The sequence below is a fragment of the Chelonoidis abingdonii genome, chromosome 1 (assembly GCF_003597395.2).
Source record: "Chelonoidis abingdonii isolate Lonesome George chromosome 1, CheloAbing_2.0, whole genome shotgun sequence".
Classification (NCBI taxonomy): Eukaryota; Metazoa; Chordata; order Testudines; family Testudinidae; genus Chelonoidis; species Chelonoidis abingdonii.
This window is the reverse complement of record NC_133769.1, coordinates 106,130,558-106,150,471: the sequence shown is the minus strand read 5'-3', so window position 1 is coordinate 106,150,471 and position 19,914 is coordinate 106,130,558. Positions and strand designations below refer to the sequence as shown.

Below are 19,914 nucleotides of genomic sequence, written 5' to 3'. Positions count from 1 at the left end.
CTGTGTGTGTGAAGCTCATTGCAGTATTGGAGCCTTAGATCTCACTCCTACTACTAGGATTAGCGTAATTGGCAGCCAAGCTGCAGCACTCTCAAGAGGGGGGGCCTACCTCATCTGTTTGCTTTGTGTTTATACTCTCACCACTCCACACCCACAGAATCAAGGCCTGTTTCCAGATTCTGAGATTCATCATCCCCACTCCACGGGTCCTGAGTCTCACCACCTTTTGTAAAACTTTCTCTATTTCCTTGGTCTTTTTAATAGATGTGGTCAATAGAACAGCCTGGTTGCTTCTCTCAAGCTTCAATATTTTACAAGTCATTGTTTCCCTCACAGGTTTGTCAGTTCTCATATTACTATTAATAATAATAATGTTTATTGCAGTAGTGCCTGAGGACAAACCAAGAATGAGGCCCCACTGTGCTCAGCAGCATACAAACACAGTCATAGACAGTCCCTGCCTTGAAGACCTTACAATCTAAGTTCTTTGCTAAAGTGATAGGTGGAGATCAATGAATTCCAGAAAGGGTCAGATAAGGACTTTGAATAGTCAACATTTTCAAAGGTGGGTGCCTAAGAGGATGTCTACATTTACCATCTTACAGTGGCACAGGTGTATCAATACAGCTGTGCAGCTCTAAGTGCGCTTGTGTAGCTACGTTATGCTGAGGGGAGAGAAATCACCCGTCGACATAATAAAGCCAACTCAATGAGCAGCGGTAGCTGTCAGTGGGAGAGCATCTCCCGCCAACACACCGCTGTGCACATGAGTAATTATGCCTGCAACCCTTATGTCACTTAGGGGGGTTGTTTTTTCACACCCATGAGAGAGGTAGCTATGCACATATACATTTCTAGTGTAGATCAGCCCTAGGTGGCTGATTGCCCATGAAGTGAGCACATGGGGCAGGAAGGCTTGGCCATGCTTTGCTTCAAGCATTTGCCCTGCGCTGGAAGTTTTGGAGGGGGAATTTCTCCAGAGTGGCTGAAAAACTTCAGCCATTTGGGCCAAACACCAGAGGGCCATAAGCTCAGGCATCTGGGCCAGTGACATTTCCCATGGGAGGACAGAGCATGGCAGAGCCAGAGGGGACCTGTCCAGGCCACAGAGAAGCTGGTCTCTGAGCCCCTTCCCGACTCACCAGAAGTGCTTGCAGTTCGAGACAGAATACTCCCCTGATTCAAAACACCCCTCCCTGCCCCCACTGATCTGTGGCCAGGCTCCTTCCCAGGTGGGGCAAGGGAGCTGAGCGCAGGGAAAAACCTCCCCTGACCCTGCCTGCAAGGGGAACAGCAGCCTGAGCTTTGCCCCTCACCTGGGGATAGCACACTTGGAAGGGGCCCATAACAATATGGCTCCAGCCCCAGCATCTTGGTGGCAGGTCCCTCCTCCAGGCTGGGCAGGAGGCAGACCATGCCCAGCTGCTTCCATTGCAGACAGGGCCTCAGTTGCCCCACAGAGAGAAAGGGAGACCCCCGCAGGATGCCTCCCACACAGAGCTCCCCAGAACCCCATAGCCTGCCTCCCCTGAAACCTCCCTAGCCCACCCCTTCCGAGACCCATTGCCCCCAGTCCAGTCCCGTGGAGAGAGGGACCGCCGTCCTGGCACCATCCCCCACACCTCCCCAGGATACCCTGAGCCTGGCCCCACAGAGACCCACTTCCCCCAACTCAGCCTCAGAAAAAGAGAGGGACTGGCCTGCCCCAGGACCCCGAGCCTGACCCCTCCAGCCCAGCCCCACAGAAACCCATTGCCCCCAACCCAGCCCTCCCCCTACATACAGCTGCCTGGGACCTCCCAGCCCAGCACCCCTTCAGCCCAGCCCCATAGAGAGACCACCTCTCCCCCACAGCTCCCTGGAATCACTCAGCACAGCCCACAGAGATCCACTGCGCCCAACCTCACACAAGAGACCCCCTCCTCAGTCCCCACCCTCATACAGAGTAGACCTCCTCCTGACCCCCCTTCCCCATTGCCTTCAGCCAGTCCCTCACTCCGGGGACTGACACCCCTCACCATGCCCCATTGCCCCCAGCTGGTCCCTCGCACATGGGGGCCCACAAATATGTTTGCCGCCAGGCCCACAAAAGACTAATTCAGCAGCAGGGTGACACACACACACACACACACACACACACACACACACCCCCCCTAGAAAGGGATTGTGATAATGCAGAGATTAGGATAACAGGGTTTCAGATAAACAGAATTATACTGTATCTCATTTCATCATTTCTCTACGATTGTAGGGACTTTGGGCAGTGGTGCACCTCAGTCCCTCCTATTCTCTGCCTGTGGCACATAATAGTTTAGACTCCTGTGGGCTGTAATACTTTGGTCTAATTTCAGTTGTTGGGTTTAGTATATGGGTGCTAGTGGCCTGTGATATACAGGTGGTCAGACTAAATGATCTAATATGCTTTTTATCCCAAATTAGAAGCTGCACATTTGTGTGCCTTGTGAATCAGACAAACTATCTTTCTACATGTGAATAAAGTCTCTCTTTCTTGTGAAAGGCTTAAAGAAGGTAGAATGTTTATACAATCAAAATGTATGGACTAAGTCCACTAGATTTAAAAGACAATCAAGTATTTTGTGTTTTTTTTCTAAATTAGGGGTTCTCAAACTTCATTGCATCACAACCCCCTTCTGACAAGAAAAATTACTACATGACCCCAGGAGCGGGGACTGAAGCCTGAACCTGCCCAAACCCCACCGTCCTTGGGCCAAAGCAAAAGCCCAAGCCTCACCACCCAGGGTGAGGGGCCAAAACAGAAGTCCAAGGACTTAAGCCTCAAAGGGGGGCCTGTAACCTGAGCCCCACCACCTAGGGCTTTTTGGCCTAGGGTGGTGGGGCTCGGGCTTCAGGCCCAGGGCCCAAGCAAGTCTAATGCCAGCCCTGGTGACCCCATTACAATGGGGTAGCGACCCTGTGATGGGTTGAATCACAGAAACCCCCTGGGAGCTGCCACGTGATGTGCCAAGATTACCTCTCCCCCTGCTTTCCCTGCCAGCGTGGAACCCCAGCACCCTGTCTTGTTGAGCCAGACATGCCCGTCTGCTCCAACACAGACCCAGGGTCTGAATTACTTGCCCCAAACCTGCAGACTTAGCTGAAAGCTGCTTACAGAAGTGTTCTTGTCTTTAGCACTCAGATGCCCAAATCCCAGTGGGACCTAAACCCAAATAAATCTGTTTTACCTTGTATAAAGCTTATACAGGGTAAACTCACAAACTGTTCACTCTCTATAACACTCATAGAGAGACATGCACAGCTGTTCCCCCTCCCCCCCAGTATTAATACATACTCTGGGTTAATTAATAAGTAAAAAGTGATTTTATTAAACACAGAAAGTAGAATTTAAGTGGTTCCAAGTAGTAACAGACAGAACAAAGTGAATTACCAAGCAAAATAAAATAAAACACGCCAGTCTATGTCTAATCCAACTGAATACAGATAAAATCCTCACCAATTCCAGAATGCTTCCTTTTACAGACTAATCTCCTTTTAGTCTGGGTCCAGCAATCACTTACATCCCTTGCAGTCACTGTCCTTTGTTCCAGTTTCTTTCAGGTATCTTTGGGGGTGGAGAGGCTCTCTCTTTAGACAGCTGAAGACCAAATGGAGGGGTCTCCCATGGACTTAATTAGACTCTCTCTTGTGGGTGGAGACCCCCTCCTCTCTCCCACACAAAGTCCAGCTCCAAGATGGAGTTCTGGAGTCACCTGGGCAAGTCACATGTCCATACATGACTCCCAGTTTTTATAGGCAGAAGCCATTGCCCACATGGTATCTGGTATGTCTCCAGGAAGACTTCTTGTGTGGACTGGAGCATTCCAAGATGCATTGTTCCTTAAGTGCTTCCTGATTGGGCGTTTAACTTTGTGAATTCCTTTCTCCAGGAACTGACCAAATGCTCATTTAGAATGTTATTTAGAAATCAAGCCAGTACATTGTCAATATTCATAATGAGTACAAAAATGATACATGCATACAAATAGGATTAATAGATTCAGTAGATCATAACCTTTACATAGCTATGTTACATCGCATGTGTAGCACAGAACATATTCCAGTTATGTCATATATATTCATAAGCATATTTCCATAAAGCCTTTGGGGGGTGCTGTCACAGACCCACCTTGGGGTCCCAACCCACAGCTTGAGAACCGCTGTTTTAAATTATGGTTGCACTACAGAAGTAGTATGAGTCATATGCAGGGATCCTAGAAATCTGTTTGCCATGGGAAAATGTGGAAAAACCGTCCTGTGACACCCCCACAGGCTCGCTGCTGGCACTGACAATCTATCAGCAGTATGGGTCTCTGGCCGAGTCCCCAATGTATCTGTCAAAGCACCTTCCCCTGGCTTGGGGTGGAGTGAGCTAGTGAGAGGCAACTGACCCCAGTGCACTGCCAAACTCAGCTCCACCATAAAAAAGTGACAGAATGGCATTCTGGCACAACTCAAAACCTGGTGTCTCCTCATTTTCATGGTTGAAAAATTGCTTACATCTGGAATACAGAATCATTGCCTTGCGGTTATAGAAAGCGGTATTTACCCAAAAGAAATAAATCCCACAGCATTCTAAACTTCCTGCATGAATGATTTTTTCACGTCCTTCATTTTGGGTTGCTGTAGGTTGAGCAATATGGATTCTACAGTTTAATACAAAGGTTCTCACCCCATATATTACAGGTTGCAAAGAATACTCTGTGTGTGCATGAGAAATGTACAGCAATTTTGTTTTATGAGACTTCATAATTTTTATACAGAGCCCTGTATGAATAATTGCTACCACTCTTCCAGAGCAAAATAATTACAGATGGATGCCTGTTTATTTATAGACATTCCTATGGCACCATCACTGTAGTATCTGAGTGCCTCACAGCCATTTCTGACTTAAGCCTCACAATACTCCTGTGAGGTAGGGAAGCATCATTATCACAGTTTCAGGTATCAGGAAACTATGGCAGACAGAGACACAAGGCCATACAGGAAATCAGTGAAATAGCCAGGATGAGAAGCCAGTTCTCCAGCTCCTGATTCTTAGATCTCATCACAAGACCTCCCTGAAACAAACAGCCTGTGTACTTGGCTATTGCAGTCAAATAAAAAGTTAGTGGTCCTGAACAGCAAATATAAATGGAGTTATGCTCAAACAAAGGGGAAATGTTTATTGGCAGGCCTTGCAATGGGAGGAAGCAGTAGGAACAGATAGTGCCCCAAGGAGCTTTGAGGGGGAAGAAAAATTATGTAATATACAATTTGATTTTTCTCTACAAACCAAAGAGGTGGAAGGTGCCTGGGTGGCTACAGATGCTGCTGCTGCTTGGAAAGGAGCTTGGAAAAATATAGTATTAAGGATGTGATGTTGACTAGACCAATAGTTCCACAAAGATACTGCAGGAAACATTAACCTGAAGAACCTAGCTTGGGTAGGCAGGCTTTGGCATAGGTTCCATCTTCAGCCAAAATTTTTTAACTTTTTTTCCCCCTCTCTCTTGCACATTACATAAGTGGTTCCCAACCTTTTCTCTGCCATGGCATACTTGATCTCCAGGGTCTCTTCCCCTCACTTCTGGCTGGAAGCTGCAGGAGAGAAGGGGAGAGGCAGAAGAGCTGATCCATTGTTTACAAAAGTTGTGAGGAGGGACGAAAGGAAGCCCTGATTGGTTGCTCCACCCCTGGACAAGGAGGGGCGGTGAGGCAGATGGCCCATCAGAAGGTGGCTTCCAACCCTTGTTCTTATGTAGTTTTTCAAAAAATTCCATGCACAGCTGTTTGGGCCTGACAGCACACTGGTTGGGAATCACTGCATTACACACACCTTTAGGGATTCTCCTGTAGGGGACTAGTTCAAGGTGAAAGAGAAGTTCAATCTCTGGCCTATTCAGTCTTTTAGCCTCAAATCTTACGTTGTGCCCAAAGTATTACATTTGTGTTTGGTGTAACAATGCTCCTGTCATAAGTAGATAGGTAAGGGTTAAATTTTCTTTACCTGTAAAGGGGGAACCAAACACCTGACCAGAGGACCAATCAGAAAACTGGATTTTTTAAAAGTCAGGGGCGGGAATTGGGGACTCTGGGTCTTTTGTTTCTCCCGGCTATGGAGTGAAACAGCTTTTCTTCTAACTCCAATCTTTTTTCTAACTTTCGTCTACCAAAGTGTGAGTACAAAGGTAGCAAGGCAATAGGCTGTTATATGCTTTGTTTTGTATTTACATGTGTGTTGTTTTGCTGGACTGGTTTAAATTGGCTATCTTTTAAATCAGACTGTTTATTCCTATTTTCTTATAAGCCATATCCCCGCATTGATCTCTTAATGCAGTGTTTAGTTTATCTGTATTTTCTTTCTTTTTAAGACTTGGGTTGAGTTTTCTCTCTGGGTAGATTAAGGTATAAGGGGAGGAGATTCTCTTTGTGTTAGATCTACGGAGGGGGGCTCGGCAGCACCAGCGAGTGGTGGGAGGGAAAGAGGTAGGATTATCTCTGTTCCCTTGTGTTTGAGGCTTGCCTCAGTGGGGAAAAAAGGAGACAGGTTTTCTTGGTATTGTGATGTAAAAAGATTACATCAGGCACTCTCAGTTGGCCAGAGAGCAACGTCTGAGGGGGGAGAAGGAGGGGAAAGGGAGGTATTTCCCTTGCCGGTAAGACTCAGACATCTGGGTCTTGGGGGTCTCTCCAGGGGAAGTTGGGGAGACCAGAGAGGGGGTCCCCCAAGGAAAGGTTTGGGGAACCCGAGAGGGGGCCAAAACCCTGGAAAAAAACTTCGGATGGTGGCAGCGAGATAAGATCCAAGCTGGTAAAAGTTTGGGGGAGTTCATAGTAAGCACCCAGAGTTTGGACGCTAAGGTCCAGATTTGAGACAGACGCTTACCACAGCTCCTTGCCCTATTTATATGAAGCTTTTGTTGGGACAAGGGAGGCAATTTCAGTCCAGTGAGGCTCTCTTCACAGTTGGAAATTCCATGGTGGCTTTTTCACAGATCCATTTGTTAGGGTTGAAACAGCTCTCAGCCAGAACCTCATCCATGCCACAAACAACACAGCTATGACTGCCACTGCTGCCAGTAACATGAAGCCTAACGGAAAAGAGTGTCAGAGAAGCAGATTTTACTCTAGTGATGTGCTAGTTGGATATGTTAATAACAGCTTTCACTAAGAGAGCTTTCCTCCCAACCATTTGAGCTAAATAGATATTCACAGAAGCAAGCAAACGGGTTTCAAAAAGTCTGGCTAAGGATTTTCTGCTCTGCCCTGACCCCACCTCAGTTATTCAAGTTTCACACCTTTGGTATTTGTGATGTCATAAACCTACTAGTTCTTCCATTGTCCATGGAGTCTCTCAGTTAAGAGAGGGTAGACAAGACCTGAATTTCTAATGCAGGTTATCTAGAACAAACCCAAGCCATCTCTACATAACTGGTAAGGAAAGGAAAGGAAGAATCCTGTTCCCAAGTCAAACTACAGGAGGAATTTTAAGACTGGAAGGTCTTTGGGGCAAGAACCGCTTTTTTGTTCAATGTTCGTACAATGCTAGCACTGTGGGGCCCTGGTCCTGACTAGGGTGCCTAGGTGATATGATACTACAAATAATAAGTGGGCAGAAAGTACTTATCTGAAGTGGCATAATCTAGAGAAGGAAGAGAGTAAGCTGGGGAAGTGATATCAACTGGTGCAACCACGGCCACTCCTAAAATGTCAAAATGTCTGCAAGAGATCAGCTCTTGGATAAAGAACAATTGGCTTTAGCTGAACACAGGCAAGACCCAAATGATGCTGGCTGGAGAGAGAAAATGCTTTGAAGAACTAGTCAAGACACTGTCACCACCTTCTACTGAAGGCACACAGCCCCCATTCTTCAAAATGGTAAAAAAGCTCAGGGGCCAGTTGGACTCCTTACTAAGCTTGGATCCAAGGAGCATTAGTATCTGAAATTGCCCTCTTTCACTGTTAGCTTGCTAGTTGCTTCCTTCCAGATGAGGACCTGGCAATAGCGATCCATGCATGTGTCGCATCCAGTCCAGGTTACTGTAATTCACTGTATCTATAGCTGAATGTGAAGAGAATGTACAGGCTCCAGTTGGTACAGAACATGGCTGCCTCCCCTCTTCATGGTTTAGGCAGTTGTGAGCACATCAGGCCTGTATTCAAGCCCCTCCCTGGCTCCTTGTCAGCTGTCAGTTTATGGCCGTGGTACTATTTCTCAAAGCACTTAGTGAATTAAGCTTCCATCAAAGATCAAATTTTGGTCTATGAACTGCGGAGATCGCTGTTCCCCTCTGGGATAATGAGTTCACAAATCGTAGAACAAAGCACATGACAGCTGGGCACAAAGAATTCTGAGCCGACGGGATGTGGCTGTGGAACAATCCTACAGAGGAGACCAGGCAAATCAAGAGTCTGGCTGTCTTAAGGAAATGATGCAAAATCTCCTCTTTGAAAAAGCCTTTCTACAGTAAGAATAACACTCAAAACACTGACCCCTTAAACCTCCACCTACTGACCAACCAAAAATAGGAAATTAACAAAATGTAAAACAAAACCCATACCCCAAGCCTAAGCAGAGTTTTAACTCCCAAAAAGGAGAAGTGCCAACAACTCTATGAAGTCCACAAGAGACTTTGCTCCTGGTATAGGTCTTACAAGGAAGGCACTGATGGTCAGATTTCTAAAGATATTTGGCACCTAAAGATGCAGACAGGTGCTTCTGAAAATCTCACTAGGCATCTATGCACCCAATTTCATTCACGTCAATGGGAAGTAGGTGCCTAGGAACATTTGAAATTCTGACTAGGTGCCTACCCACATCTTTAAGCACCTACATGACTTTACAAATCTGTCCCCAGATACTACAGTGGTGGGCAGCAGTATAAAACAGATTAATTAATTAATTAAACAGAGGTGTTCCTCAAAAGGAATGGTAGAAGTCGTCACTCAGGTACTCTTAATTGCCATCCCTTTCCCTCATAACTCAAGAACACAGGAAAAAACAGAAAATTAAAAGTGGATAAAATGAATGTTTGTTATACAAGACAGTTGACCTGTGGCACTCAGTGCTGCAGGAGGTGAGAGTCTAGTACTGTAGCTGGTTTTAAAAGAGGTAGCATAATTTCATGAGCAGTAACAGTAGCTGTAGCTCAGTATCTTGTTTCAGGGCATGAAATGATCACCTGTGGGGGACAGAAACAATTTTTCCCATGCTCAGACCCCTGCTCCAGTTGTGCAACGTTGAACATAGGATTGCATTCTGCAGGACTTTCACCTTCTTCAAAAGCATCAAGTACTGCCTTCTGCCACCAGGGCTGTCCTTAGGGTCTATGGCTACACTTGAAACTTCAAAGCACTGCTGTGGCAGCGCTGCCGCGGCAGCGCTTTGAAGTGCGAGTGTGGTCACAGCGCCAGCGCTGGGAGAGAGCTCTCCCAGTGCTGCAGGTACTCCACCTCCCCACACTGAGAGCCACGCTCCCAGCGCTGGGGCAGTGTTTACACTGGCGCTTTACAGCGCTGTATCTTGCAGCGCTCAGGGGTGTGTTTTTTTCACACCCCTGAGCAAGAAAGTTGCAGCGCTGTAAAGCGCCAGTGTAGCCAAGGCCTTAGTGTCCACCCTCCTGCCTCTTCGGGTATGGCTACACTTGGAAATGTGCAGCGCTGGGAGTTACAGCTGTGGTCGTACAGCTGTGTAGGAACAGCGCTGCAGTGTGGCCACACTGACAGCTACCAGCGCTGCAGTGTGGCCACATTTGCAGCGGGCTGTTGGGAGTGGTGCATGTGGGCACGATCCCAGCGTTCAAGTGAGCTGCAACGTGCTTTTCAAAAGAGGGGTGGGTGTGAGTGTGGAACAGGGAGCGTGGGGGACAGAGAGACTGGATTTTGGAGCAGACACTGTGACAGCTCCTGCCTTGCAAGTTCAAAAGCGGGGGGGGGGGGGGGGGGTGGAGGTGGTGACAGGGAGCATCGGGAGACAGAGAGAGCAGATTTTTGGACAGACACTGTGAGCTCCCTGCCTTGCAATTTGCGACATTTTCACCCACCCCTCTCTCATTCACTCTCAAATGCAAATAGCTTTCAGACCAGATAGGCAGCCGTTCTGAGGGACTCCCTCCCGCCCCCGCCGTGCTGTCTCTCTCCTCAAGCAAACACTAGCTGTGGACATTCCCTGCCTGCCTCTGCTCGAGCAAACAATTACTGGGTATGGCTACACTTGGAATTTCAAAGCGCTGCCGCGGGAGCGCTTTGAAGTGTGAGTGTGGTCAGAGCGGCAGCGCTGGAAGAGAGCTCTCCCAGTGCTGCACGTAAACCATATCTTTTACGGGTGTAGCGTGCAGCGCTGGGAGCCGTGCTCCCAGAGCTGCCGCCCTGATTACACTGACGCTTTACAGCGCTGCATCTTGCAGTGCTCAGGGGTGTGTTTTTTCACACCCCTTAGCGCGAAAGTTGCAGCGCTGTAAAGTGTGAGTGTAGCCAAGCCCACTGTGTTTGTTTTTTTAGATAAGCAGCTCCGGGAGCCCGGAGTTCACAACAAAACAAAGAGAGGCATCATAACAAAACAAAGAGAGTTCTTTAGTTAAAGGCATTATGGGAAAATTCTGGAGGTCAATTACAGCGTAGTAAGATTAATCACTGTTTACACTGGCACTGCAGCGCTGCAGCACCAGTGCTGTTCTCTTTATGCCTCTCGTCCATGTGGAGTACAACCAGTGCTGTAGCCAGGGAGAGACAGCGCTGTATGTGGCTTGCCAGTGTGGAGGGGGAGTAAATTGCAGCGCTGTAAAGCCACTACCAGCGCTGCAACTCTTCAGTGTAGCCAAGGCCTGATTGTCATTTTATCACCCACGGATGGGAAGGAGATAGCCACTAGGCTTTTCCATGTATTTAAGAACAGTTTTTCAGCAGGCACTCACCCTTTAAATAAACAGAGTTTCTTGGTTAACTGATCCCATAAACACCATTAGGTCATTTACTGCATCTCCAAAGGGTCAGAGAAGGACTATTCCCTATAGCTCATTTTTTAGTGTTTTGTCCATTTTAGTTTTGAGGTTCCCAAGCAATGAGGTTGCCATCATTTCCCTTGGGGAAAAACTACTTCATATCCTATTATACCCCATACCCTCATATTCAGTCTCCACTTTCTTTTTTATGTTCATTCCATTACTATTGGCTCCACTCTGAGCCCCGATTGTCCCATAAGTCATTGATTTCAACTGGAATTATTCATATCCTGCAGTGGAAGCATAGGGCCCCAGCTTAGCATATTTTCTCCTTTGAATATTTGTTCCATTCTTTTATAAAGTGACTGAAGATAAATGGTCATCCCAATGACCTATTTATCCTCTCTCTGACCTGCCACTACACTGACTTTCTGAAAAACATTCTCCACCCGCTCTGTCTCTAGAGGATGATAATGTAATATTTTACCATTCGACTGTGGGTGCAGTATTGTCTTGGCTATAATTCTCCCACAGACATTTATATTGCTGTATAAATAATCAATATAGGAAACCTCGAGAACAGACTACATAAGATAAGTCAGTAATGGGATGTTTGTGAAAACAGGTAAAATAGTTTCACATTCTCACCAGTTGCAGTTTCTCTTTTATCACAGGAAGTGTTGCGCCATGTGAGGCGCAGTACTCCTTACTGTTATTCCAGCTCTTTGTATCAGTGGCAAATAATACCAGTTCCCTCCAAAACATATCCATTCTTCTGGACACTGCCTGACCTTTGGAGAGAAAGTTCCTGGGAGACATAAGTCAAATAGCCAAGTCACATTCTAAGACACGTTATATCCTCCTTAGCCATTAGATTACAGGCTGCTGAGATAGAGCAGAACAGCTGAATATCACTAAACCTCAGTCTGAGTATCACTGAAATTCCAGCTGAAATTTTAGAGTGCCAGTTTTCCTGGACAAACTAAACTGGAATAAGTACCTGGTGCAATCAACTTACCTTTCATGATTCAAAAGGACACAATGATCTTCACTAGGGGCTCTGCTACCCCAGTGATAAGTTGTGGTATGAAAAACATAAAAAGATAGACCCACTTTCTGTCCTGAATTTTCTACAATGTTGTTGTGTTCTGTTAAACAGCTGCCACATACTACTTACAGTGATAGCTGCATTTCACTGGTGGGAGAAGTGATTCCTCTGTCTATAGGGTGTAAAGCACTAGTGTGTGATAGCTTCAAAAATCCAAGTAAGAGCTTGTCTTCACAGGGAGTTATTCCAAAATAGCTATTCCTGATTAACTCCATGTATGGATGTTCTTATTCCAGAATAAGAGTGCCTGATTTTTCAGAATACTTATAAAGCACTATTTATAAAAAAAAAATGCTATGCTATGTTCAAAGCACTGTACAGATATTAATTAATCCTCACAACCCTCAGAAGGCGGGTGAATATTATCTCCATTTTGTAGATGGGGAAACTGAGACAGAAGGGCAAGTCATTTTCCCTAAGGACAGAAGACAGCAAGTCAACAGCATAGTGCTCCCCCTTCTTCTGAAGTTAGTAACAGTGCTGCTCTCTGCAGGCCTCTGCGCTGCACACAGGATGCAGAAAGAACAAAATGCTGCATTTGGCAACCTGGAGCTGCAGTTAAGTCTTGACTTGTCTCCTCACAGACTAAAGGAGAAGGAAAGCAGTTTTTGGTTTTCCTCTGAACACAACAACATTTGCAGTAGAGGAGAAGGAGGGAGCATGGAGTGAAGAAGAAGGGACAGGAAAAACTGGTTCAAGGTGACATGCAAAGAAAAGGGCGGGGAAGTTGTCTTTAGTTTTTTATGACATATAAAAACCCAGAAAAAAAACAACATTTTTTAAAGTTATTCCTCTGGCAACGTATCTTATGCATAGAGTTCACAGTGTTTTACCGAGAAGGCAAGATCTGAAGTTTTAAATTTAAAAAATAAAAACCAAACAAACAGAACAAACCCATTTAAAAATAATCTCAGTCATTCTCTATAAATCATAATGCAGCAGGGAATAAAGTGCCCATGCCCCTTATTTTCCTTTTGCAGTTTACTTCTAAAGCTAGAAGGAAAAAAAAATGAAACAGCAGAGTGGAGAGTAAAGAGTAACGTGAGAGAGAAAGAAAGTAGCTAATGAAAGGGAAAGAAAAGAAAAAAAGTGACACAAAAGAAAGCATCAGATGGGACAGAAAAGTGAATACACTGAAGAAAATGAAGCAAGAGACAGGGACCAAATTCTGATCTCAGTCATACCCAGGTACTCCCAATGCAATTCCGAGTTGCTTTCATGTAGCATAAAGCTTTGGGTACCAGCTCCAATAATTTCACATAGCAGCTACCAAAATCAGTTTGGAATTGAGAACTAGAAAGAAAAAGGGATGATATTAATGAATTGTGTGATTTAAAGGCTTGTAACTACAGTGATGACACACAACATTTGTTTCTGGCTTTGCATTGGCATATGCTGTTTATATAGTACTATGATGTAGCTCTCTGCTACTCACTTGGAGAAGGTTAAGCTCTCCCTGCACAACACTAGCTGATGAGCAATTGAATCAGACAATGAGAACAAAAAAGGGCTATGGGCTGGTCTGGCGGGGGAGGGGGGCGGACAAGATGCAATAAATCAATCCCCGATAGATCGATCACTACCCACCAATCCCTTGGGCAGTGTGGACGTACCCTATGAGGCCAACCAGTACAGAGTAGCTGCCAGTCCTTTCAAATATCCCATCACCTAATTCAGGCATTATATTGCCGCAAAAAACCTCTTTGACACCACTACTGCCACTTTTCAAAGATATGTGGGAGGCACCTCACCACAACTCATCAGCAGAACACTAATCTGTACTACATCATCAACCATCTCCACAACAGAAGCTATCACACTGTGGTGAGCAGAATGGGAACAAGTTACTCCCTTTGTAAGAAACTCCTTCCACATCATACATCCAGATAAGAGACTGCCTGGCTTTGAGCTGCCATGCTATCTCTAGGGCAGGGGTCGGCAACCTTTCAGAAGTGGTGTGCCGAGTCTTCATTTATTCACTCTAATTTAAGGTTACGCATGCCAGTAATACATTTTAACGGTTTTAGAAAGTCTCTTTCTATAAGTCTATAATACATACAACAATAGTTTAGTTATATAAAGTAAATAAGGTTTCAAAATGTTTAAGAAGTTTCATTTAAAATTAAATTAAAATGCAGAGCCCCCCAGACTGGTGTCTAGGACCCGTGAAGTGTGACACTGAAAATCAGCTCGCGTGCTGCTTTTGGCACACGTGCCATAGGTTGCCTACTCCTGCTCTAGGCAAGCTCAATCAGTTCAGATGCGGGGTGAAGTGCAGGAAACGACCAGTTCTGGGGACTCGGGAACAGTCATCTGTCTAGATGAGGTGCACCTGGAGACGCCATACATCTACTGAATGGCTGCTCATCAGGAGGACTTTTCATACTCCATACTGATGACCCCGACGCTACTGAACGGCTAAAATATGTGTCATGTCTACCTAGCCCTTGACATTTTTTTTTTATTAATACATTTGTTTTCTCTCTCTCCTTTATATTTTGAACCTTTTCCCATCTTTATTGTACCATTTATGCATTTGCTAATAATGGGAACTACCCTAAAATACATAGCAGAACTCTCTAGCCCTGCTGGTTTTCTAAGGTATCAGACCTCAGAGCTGTGACTTGATTGGTTTCTCAGATTATCACTGTTTTCTAGGCATTGATTCAGGATTTTATATCAGTTACCAGACCTTGTAACTTTGTAGTTTTCAATCCTTTCTGGTTAGCTGCACAAAGAACACTATAAAACAGTTTGAGGGGACAAAACAACTACTGAATCCAATTACACTGATGACAGGAATTTCAGAGAAAGAAAATATAGTAATTCAAGTTGGATCTAGAATACTTTAAATATTTTGGATCATGAACTGATAAACCAATTTTAATTCTGCTGATGTTTAGAAAGGCGTATGCAAGAGAAAGGGACAAATTTGAACTCTCCTAAGAGTGAGCACACATTACAAATTAACAGGGAGCTGCTACAGTAAGAATTTAGTGGTATCAAAAATCAACATATTTTAGTGAATTGAGTATGGGGTGGAACAAACATAAAGCTGGGAAGCTTGAATAAAATGGAAATACCGATACTTAACATGAGATAGGTATTTAGATTTTAAATGTGTACCTGATAACCATGAAATATCATGCAAGTGCTATATATTACTTAATGTACCATAAGGAGTTTTGGCCAGGGATGCAAGGGAGAATCTAAGTCTTCTGCATATTGTGAGCATTTGCATTAGTTTTACTCAGTTCTAGAAACAAGCCAGAAGATGAAAATGTCCAAGGAGATGTTCTCCCCTTGTTCTAAAGCCCTTACCTGTCAAAATAACCACAGCCTCAACCACAGCGACAGTCACAGCAACACCAGCTATTACTTTCCAGATGATGTTGGAGCACTGACCTGAAATCAGCAGAGTCAGCACCCAGTCTTATTATACTGAATATAATGCTTATGAATGCCTTGCCTTTCTACATTACTTTCCATTGGAGGTTCTCAAAGCACTTAAGGAATTAAAATGACTACATCTACTTTAGAACAGTGATATTATTGTCTGAACACTGTAACAAGTAATTCCAATGATGATTATAAGTGAAAAATTAAAGAAAAATTTAGTTACTTCTATTTTTCAATTTATTTTATTCATGTGATAGCACTCTTCATTGTCAGTCAGTCTCTGTGTTACTTTCAGACAGAAAGAGAAAAGAAAAACATTTTAAAAACAGAAAACTATAACTGTAAAGTTAGATACATTATCATGGGGACTCAAGATTAAGTGTGGGACCAGAAACTACTTTTGAAGTAATTTTTTTTTTAAACCAACTAAGTTTCAGGTTGACAGTACACCTCTACCCCAATATAATGCTGTCCTTGGGAGCCAAAAAATCTTACCGTGTTATAGGTGAAACCACACTATATCGAACTTGCTTTGATCTGCCTGAGTGCGCAGGCCCCCACCTCCGGAGCACTGCTTTACCATGTTATATCCGAATTCATGTTATATGGGGTCATGTTATATCAGGGTAGAGGTGTCTCTCTTTAAGGCCTACAACATCCATGTGAAGCAAATATAGGTAAACTGAGAGATATGGAGATTTAAATATATGGGAGGTACCTCGCCACAACACATCAGCAGAACACCAGTCTGCACTATGTTATCAACTATCTGCATAGCTATTGATATCACACTGCGATGTGCAGAATGGGAACAAGCTGCTTCTTCTATAAGAAACTTCTTCCATATCAATCCTCCAGTTCAGAGAGTACTTGGTTTTGAGCTGCCATGCTGTATCATTGTAGCTAGATCAAAGCTAGCTTGAGTAAGAAGTGCTGCAATCACATCTCCTGATTGCAGTGTAGACATACCTGTAGTCACTTTCCCAAGATCACTACTGTGAGGCCAGCCCTACACTACAAGGTTTTGTCAACCTAGCTATGAGGTCAGGGACGTGAATCCTCCTCCCCAGCAGACACAACTATGCCAGCAAAAACCCCATTATAGACCCGGCTGTGCTGACAAAAGAGAGCTAACATCATGCAAGGAGGTGCCGCTATAGTAGGGGCAAAAAAAAATCTTCTATTAGCATATCCTGCATCTACAGTAGCAGGATCTGCCAGTCTATACAAGAACAGTTATATTGGCAAAGCATTTGCAGTATAGACAAGGCCTCAGCCAGCAGCAGAGCCAGGAACAGAACATGGGCCTTATAAGGATAAATTCCCAGATTGAAGCACTAAACCAGTCTTTTTGTTGTTCAAAAAGGGACACCATTAGTTGAAATCTACTCATTTTTAAAAGTTAAAAAGTAGATTCAGCTATTAGTTACTAGTTGGCCAAGTTCCATGTGTGCATGGAACAATTTACAGGACTGGAGTTTCATACATCTCTGAATTATTTTGTCTACTGTTAGAATTACTAGAATTGAGAGATTAGAAGAAAAACCCTTATTTTTTCAGATTTTTTTGAGCATTTGCCATAACTTTGTACATATCTCCTCTGACAGTCTGTTTCTCCCTTGCTGATGAGACCTTATATAATATACACACACTCCACTGTAAACCAGGGTGCAAACAGGTTTGAACCCAAACCTCCCTACCATCTACACACACACCTGTCTGACTCACCTCAGCAAGCACTCAGGACCTGAGTCCTGGGACTCATCCAGGGGGTGGGTCTTAGCCCAAGTCCCTCTATGACTTGGGTTCAGATCCTGTCATTCTGCAATGTGGATACAGGTCAGGCTATGGACCTGAGACAGAAGGTCTGCATGGGTACATCTACACAGAAAAAAGGAAAATCCATGGCTGTAAGTCTAAGAGCCTGGGGCTAAAAATAACAGTGTAGACGTTTGGGCTCAGGCTGAAACCCAGCAAGTGGGGAGGGCCTGGGAGCCAGGAATCTAGCCCAATAGCTATACTGCTATTTTTGGCCGCAACGTGTGAGCTGAGCAAGCCTAAGTCAGTTAACTGGAGCTTTCAGAGGAGATGCTGGAGAGTGAGAGGTGTTGCTGTGTAGCTATACCCATAGTGCAGTAGGCTCCAAGCCAGGAGCAGAGAATCTCCTTGTTTGAAGTAGAAAAGATTTAAAGGTCTTTCAAGGGGCAGCTCCTCCTAGAACTAGGGTTTTTAAAGCTATTGATCTCCCAGCCATTTAACCTGGGACGGTCCCTGTACGAATCCTCGTGCCCTCCCCACGCGGGACACCCACCCACAGACCCGCCACCACCAGGAGGGGGGCGGCCGGAAAGTCACCCCCAAGGAGCTGCTGCCTTCCCCCTTCTCTCACCTCAAGTGCGCTTCACCGGCGCACGGGGAGGCGCCGGGGGCTCCGAGTCTCTCGCTGCGCCTCGCTGTTCCGGGGAAGCCGTCTGTCCCTGTCGCACCGGCTCCTCAACCTCCTGCAGGAGGCTGCAGCCGGACGCGTCTGCGAGCGCGGCCGCTGCGGGGCTATAGGGGCCCGACTCGCACGCGGCTCCCGAGAGCGAGAACTTTGCTGCCTCGGGCGAGTCCAGCAGACGCTGCGGACGCCGGTGGATGCTGGAGCCATAACCCGAGTCCAGGCCCGGCCTTTCCCAGTGCTTCGGTCCTTGCACAAACGTCCGCGGTTCCAGCTCCAGAGCCGCCTCCATCAGGAGGGGGGAGGGGGGCAGAGTGTCAAATTTCTCGCGCTCCGCGCCCCGGCCTATAGCAGTGTGGTGTGTGCGCATGCTCAGTAGCGGCTGCTGAAGCCGCTGCCCTTCACCCTGCCCGTATTAGCTGTAAGATTCTGCTGACTGCTTTTAACAGTGGTTAATAAGGGGCAAAGGGGACAAATCGGAGCGAGGGGTGGCCAGAGTCTGAGCGGGGGCAGAAATTGACTGGTCGGGAGGTCAAGCAGCTGGAAGCAGGGTTAAGATAGGGGCTGAAGGCAAAATCAGGGACAGGGCCGTCCTTAGGCATAGGCAAAGTAGGCAAATGTGTAGGGCCTCACTTTGCCTGGGGGCACCACTCTGCAGGCAGCCCAGACAGACGGGAAGCAGTGGAGCATGTAGGAGCAGGGCTGCTGGGTCCTAAAGAAAGCAGAATGCTGCACAGTCTGAGGAATGGGATTGGCTGGGGTCTCTGGGAAGGGAAGGGGGTAAGGGCTGGGGAAGGAGCTCACCTGTGAGTGTGACTCTTTCCCCCTGGCTGAGGTGAGGTGAGGCAGGCTCTGAAGGCTCTGGAAACCAGTATCCTTTGTTGTCCCCCATAACATCCATTCTTCTCCCCTCCTGCCCCATGGAGCACCCCCTCCTTTCTCTCCCTCCTCCCCAGGAGCATCCCTCTCTCTCTCCTCCCTCCCCTCCATCAGGGCTGGGTTGGGTGAGGTTCTGGGGGATAGGTGGGGGGGGAGAGGCAGGCTGTCTGCCTGCTGAGGAATGAAAGTGAAAGTAACTCAATTTCCTCGGCAGCGAGCCAGGATTGGAATGTCACACAGGGCTTGGCTGGGATTAGCCAGATGTGTGAAAAATCAGGATAGGGGAATTGGGGTACAGTGATCAGATATTCCTATTTTATAGGGACAGTCCCAATTTTTGGGTCTTTTTCTTATATAAGGCTCCTTTTACCCCCCTCCCCATCCCTGTCCTGATTTTTTCACACTTTCTGTCTGGTCACTCTAGGTGGGTCATGTAATTGGGCTGTGCCTATGTAAAGTACAAAGCCCCAAATATCGGGACTGGCCCTATAAAATCAGGACATCTAGAAGATCTGGCCACTCTAGCTGAGGGAGCGCCTCTCCCCCGGCTGGCAGCTGCCAGCGATCCATCTCATCCGGGGGGAGCTGCAACAGGGCAGGATGAGCTTCTGTGGCTCCATGGGTGCCTTGTCCCTGAGATCAGATGCTGTGCTAACTTCACCATGGTCCATTAAGGCTGGTGGTGGTGGTGCCCATTGGCGTGTGATTGGACCTGAGGGTTTGCTGCTGGCTGCTGTTGCCACTCTGCACCCAAGAGGTGGATTTTGGGTCCTGCAGTTTTTCCACCTATCTCCTCCTCTACTGCAGCTGTTGGACCAGCAGGCTGGGGGTGAGCCAAGCATGAAAGCAGTACTGTGTTGCCATTTAGATTTGTCATTTAACAACTTTGTTGCCAAAAAATTCTTGCTAACAATCCTGAATCCAATTTCAATATTTTTTTTTTTTTTTTAAAAATCAGTATCTTAGCCAAAAACCAGAAAATTAAGTTGTTGACAATTATTAGTGACAGGTTTGGTTTAGAGCAGGGAGTGGGCCAGTTTTCATCAGAGAAACAAAAAATGTTGACTGACTTTCCTATAGCCTGTTACTCCTGCTAAGAGCCCTCCAACAACTGTAATATGCTCATCTCCTTACTAGTGTATAAAGCAGGG

At 46.0% G+C, this 19,914-nt stretch overlaps 1 long non-coding RNA gene across 3 annotated transcripts; it reads right to left on the bottom strand.

Moving 5' to 3' along the window:
• Positions 1-11,515: 11,515 nt before the first annotated feature.
• On the bottom strand, positions 11,516-17,996 carry LOC116825967 (uncharacterized). 3 transcript variants are annotated; one of them, XR_004373961.1, is made up of 5 exons: positions 17,834-17,996; positions 17,173-17,325; positions 15,367-15,450; positions 13,230-13,338; positions 12,546-12,630 (listed from the first exon to the last, which is right to left on the bottom strand). It is a non-coding gene; the product is annotated as an uncharacterized LOC116825967 (long non-coding RNA). The 3 variants fall into 3 exon arrangements; XR_004373960.1 differs by lacking the exons at positions 12,546-12,630; positions 13,230-13,338 and adding an exon at positions 11,516-11,745; XR_004373959.1 differs by having other exon boundaries at positions 12,546-13,338.
• Positions 17,997-19,914: the final 1,918 nt, after the last annotated feature.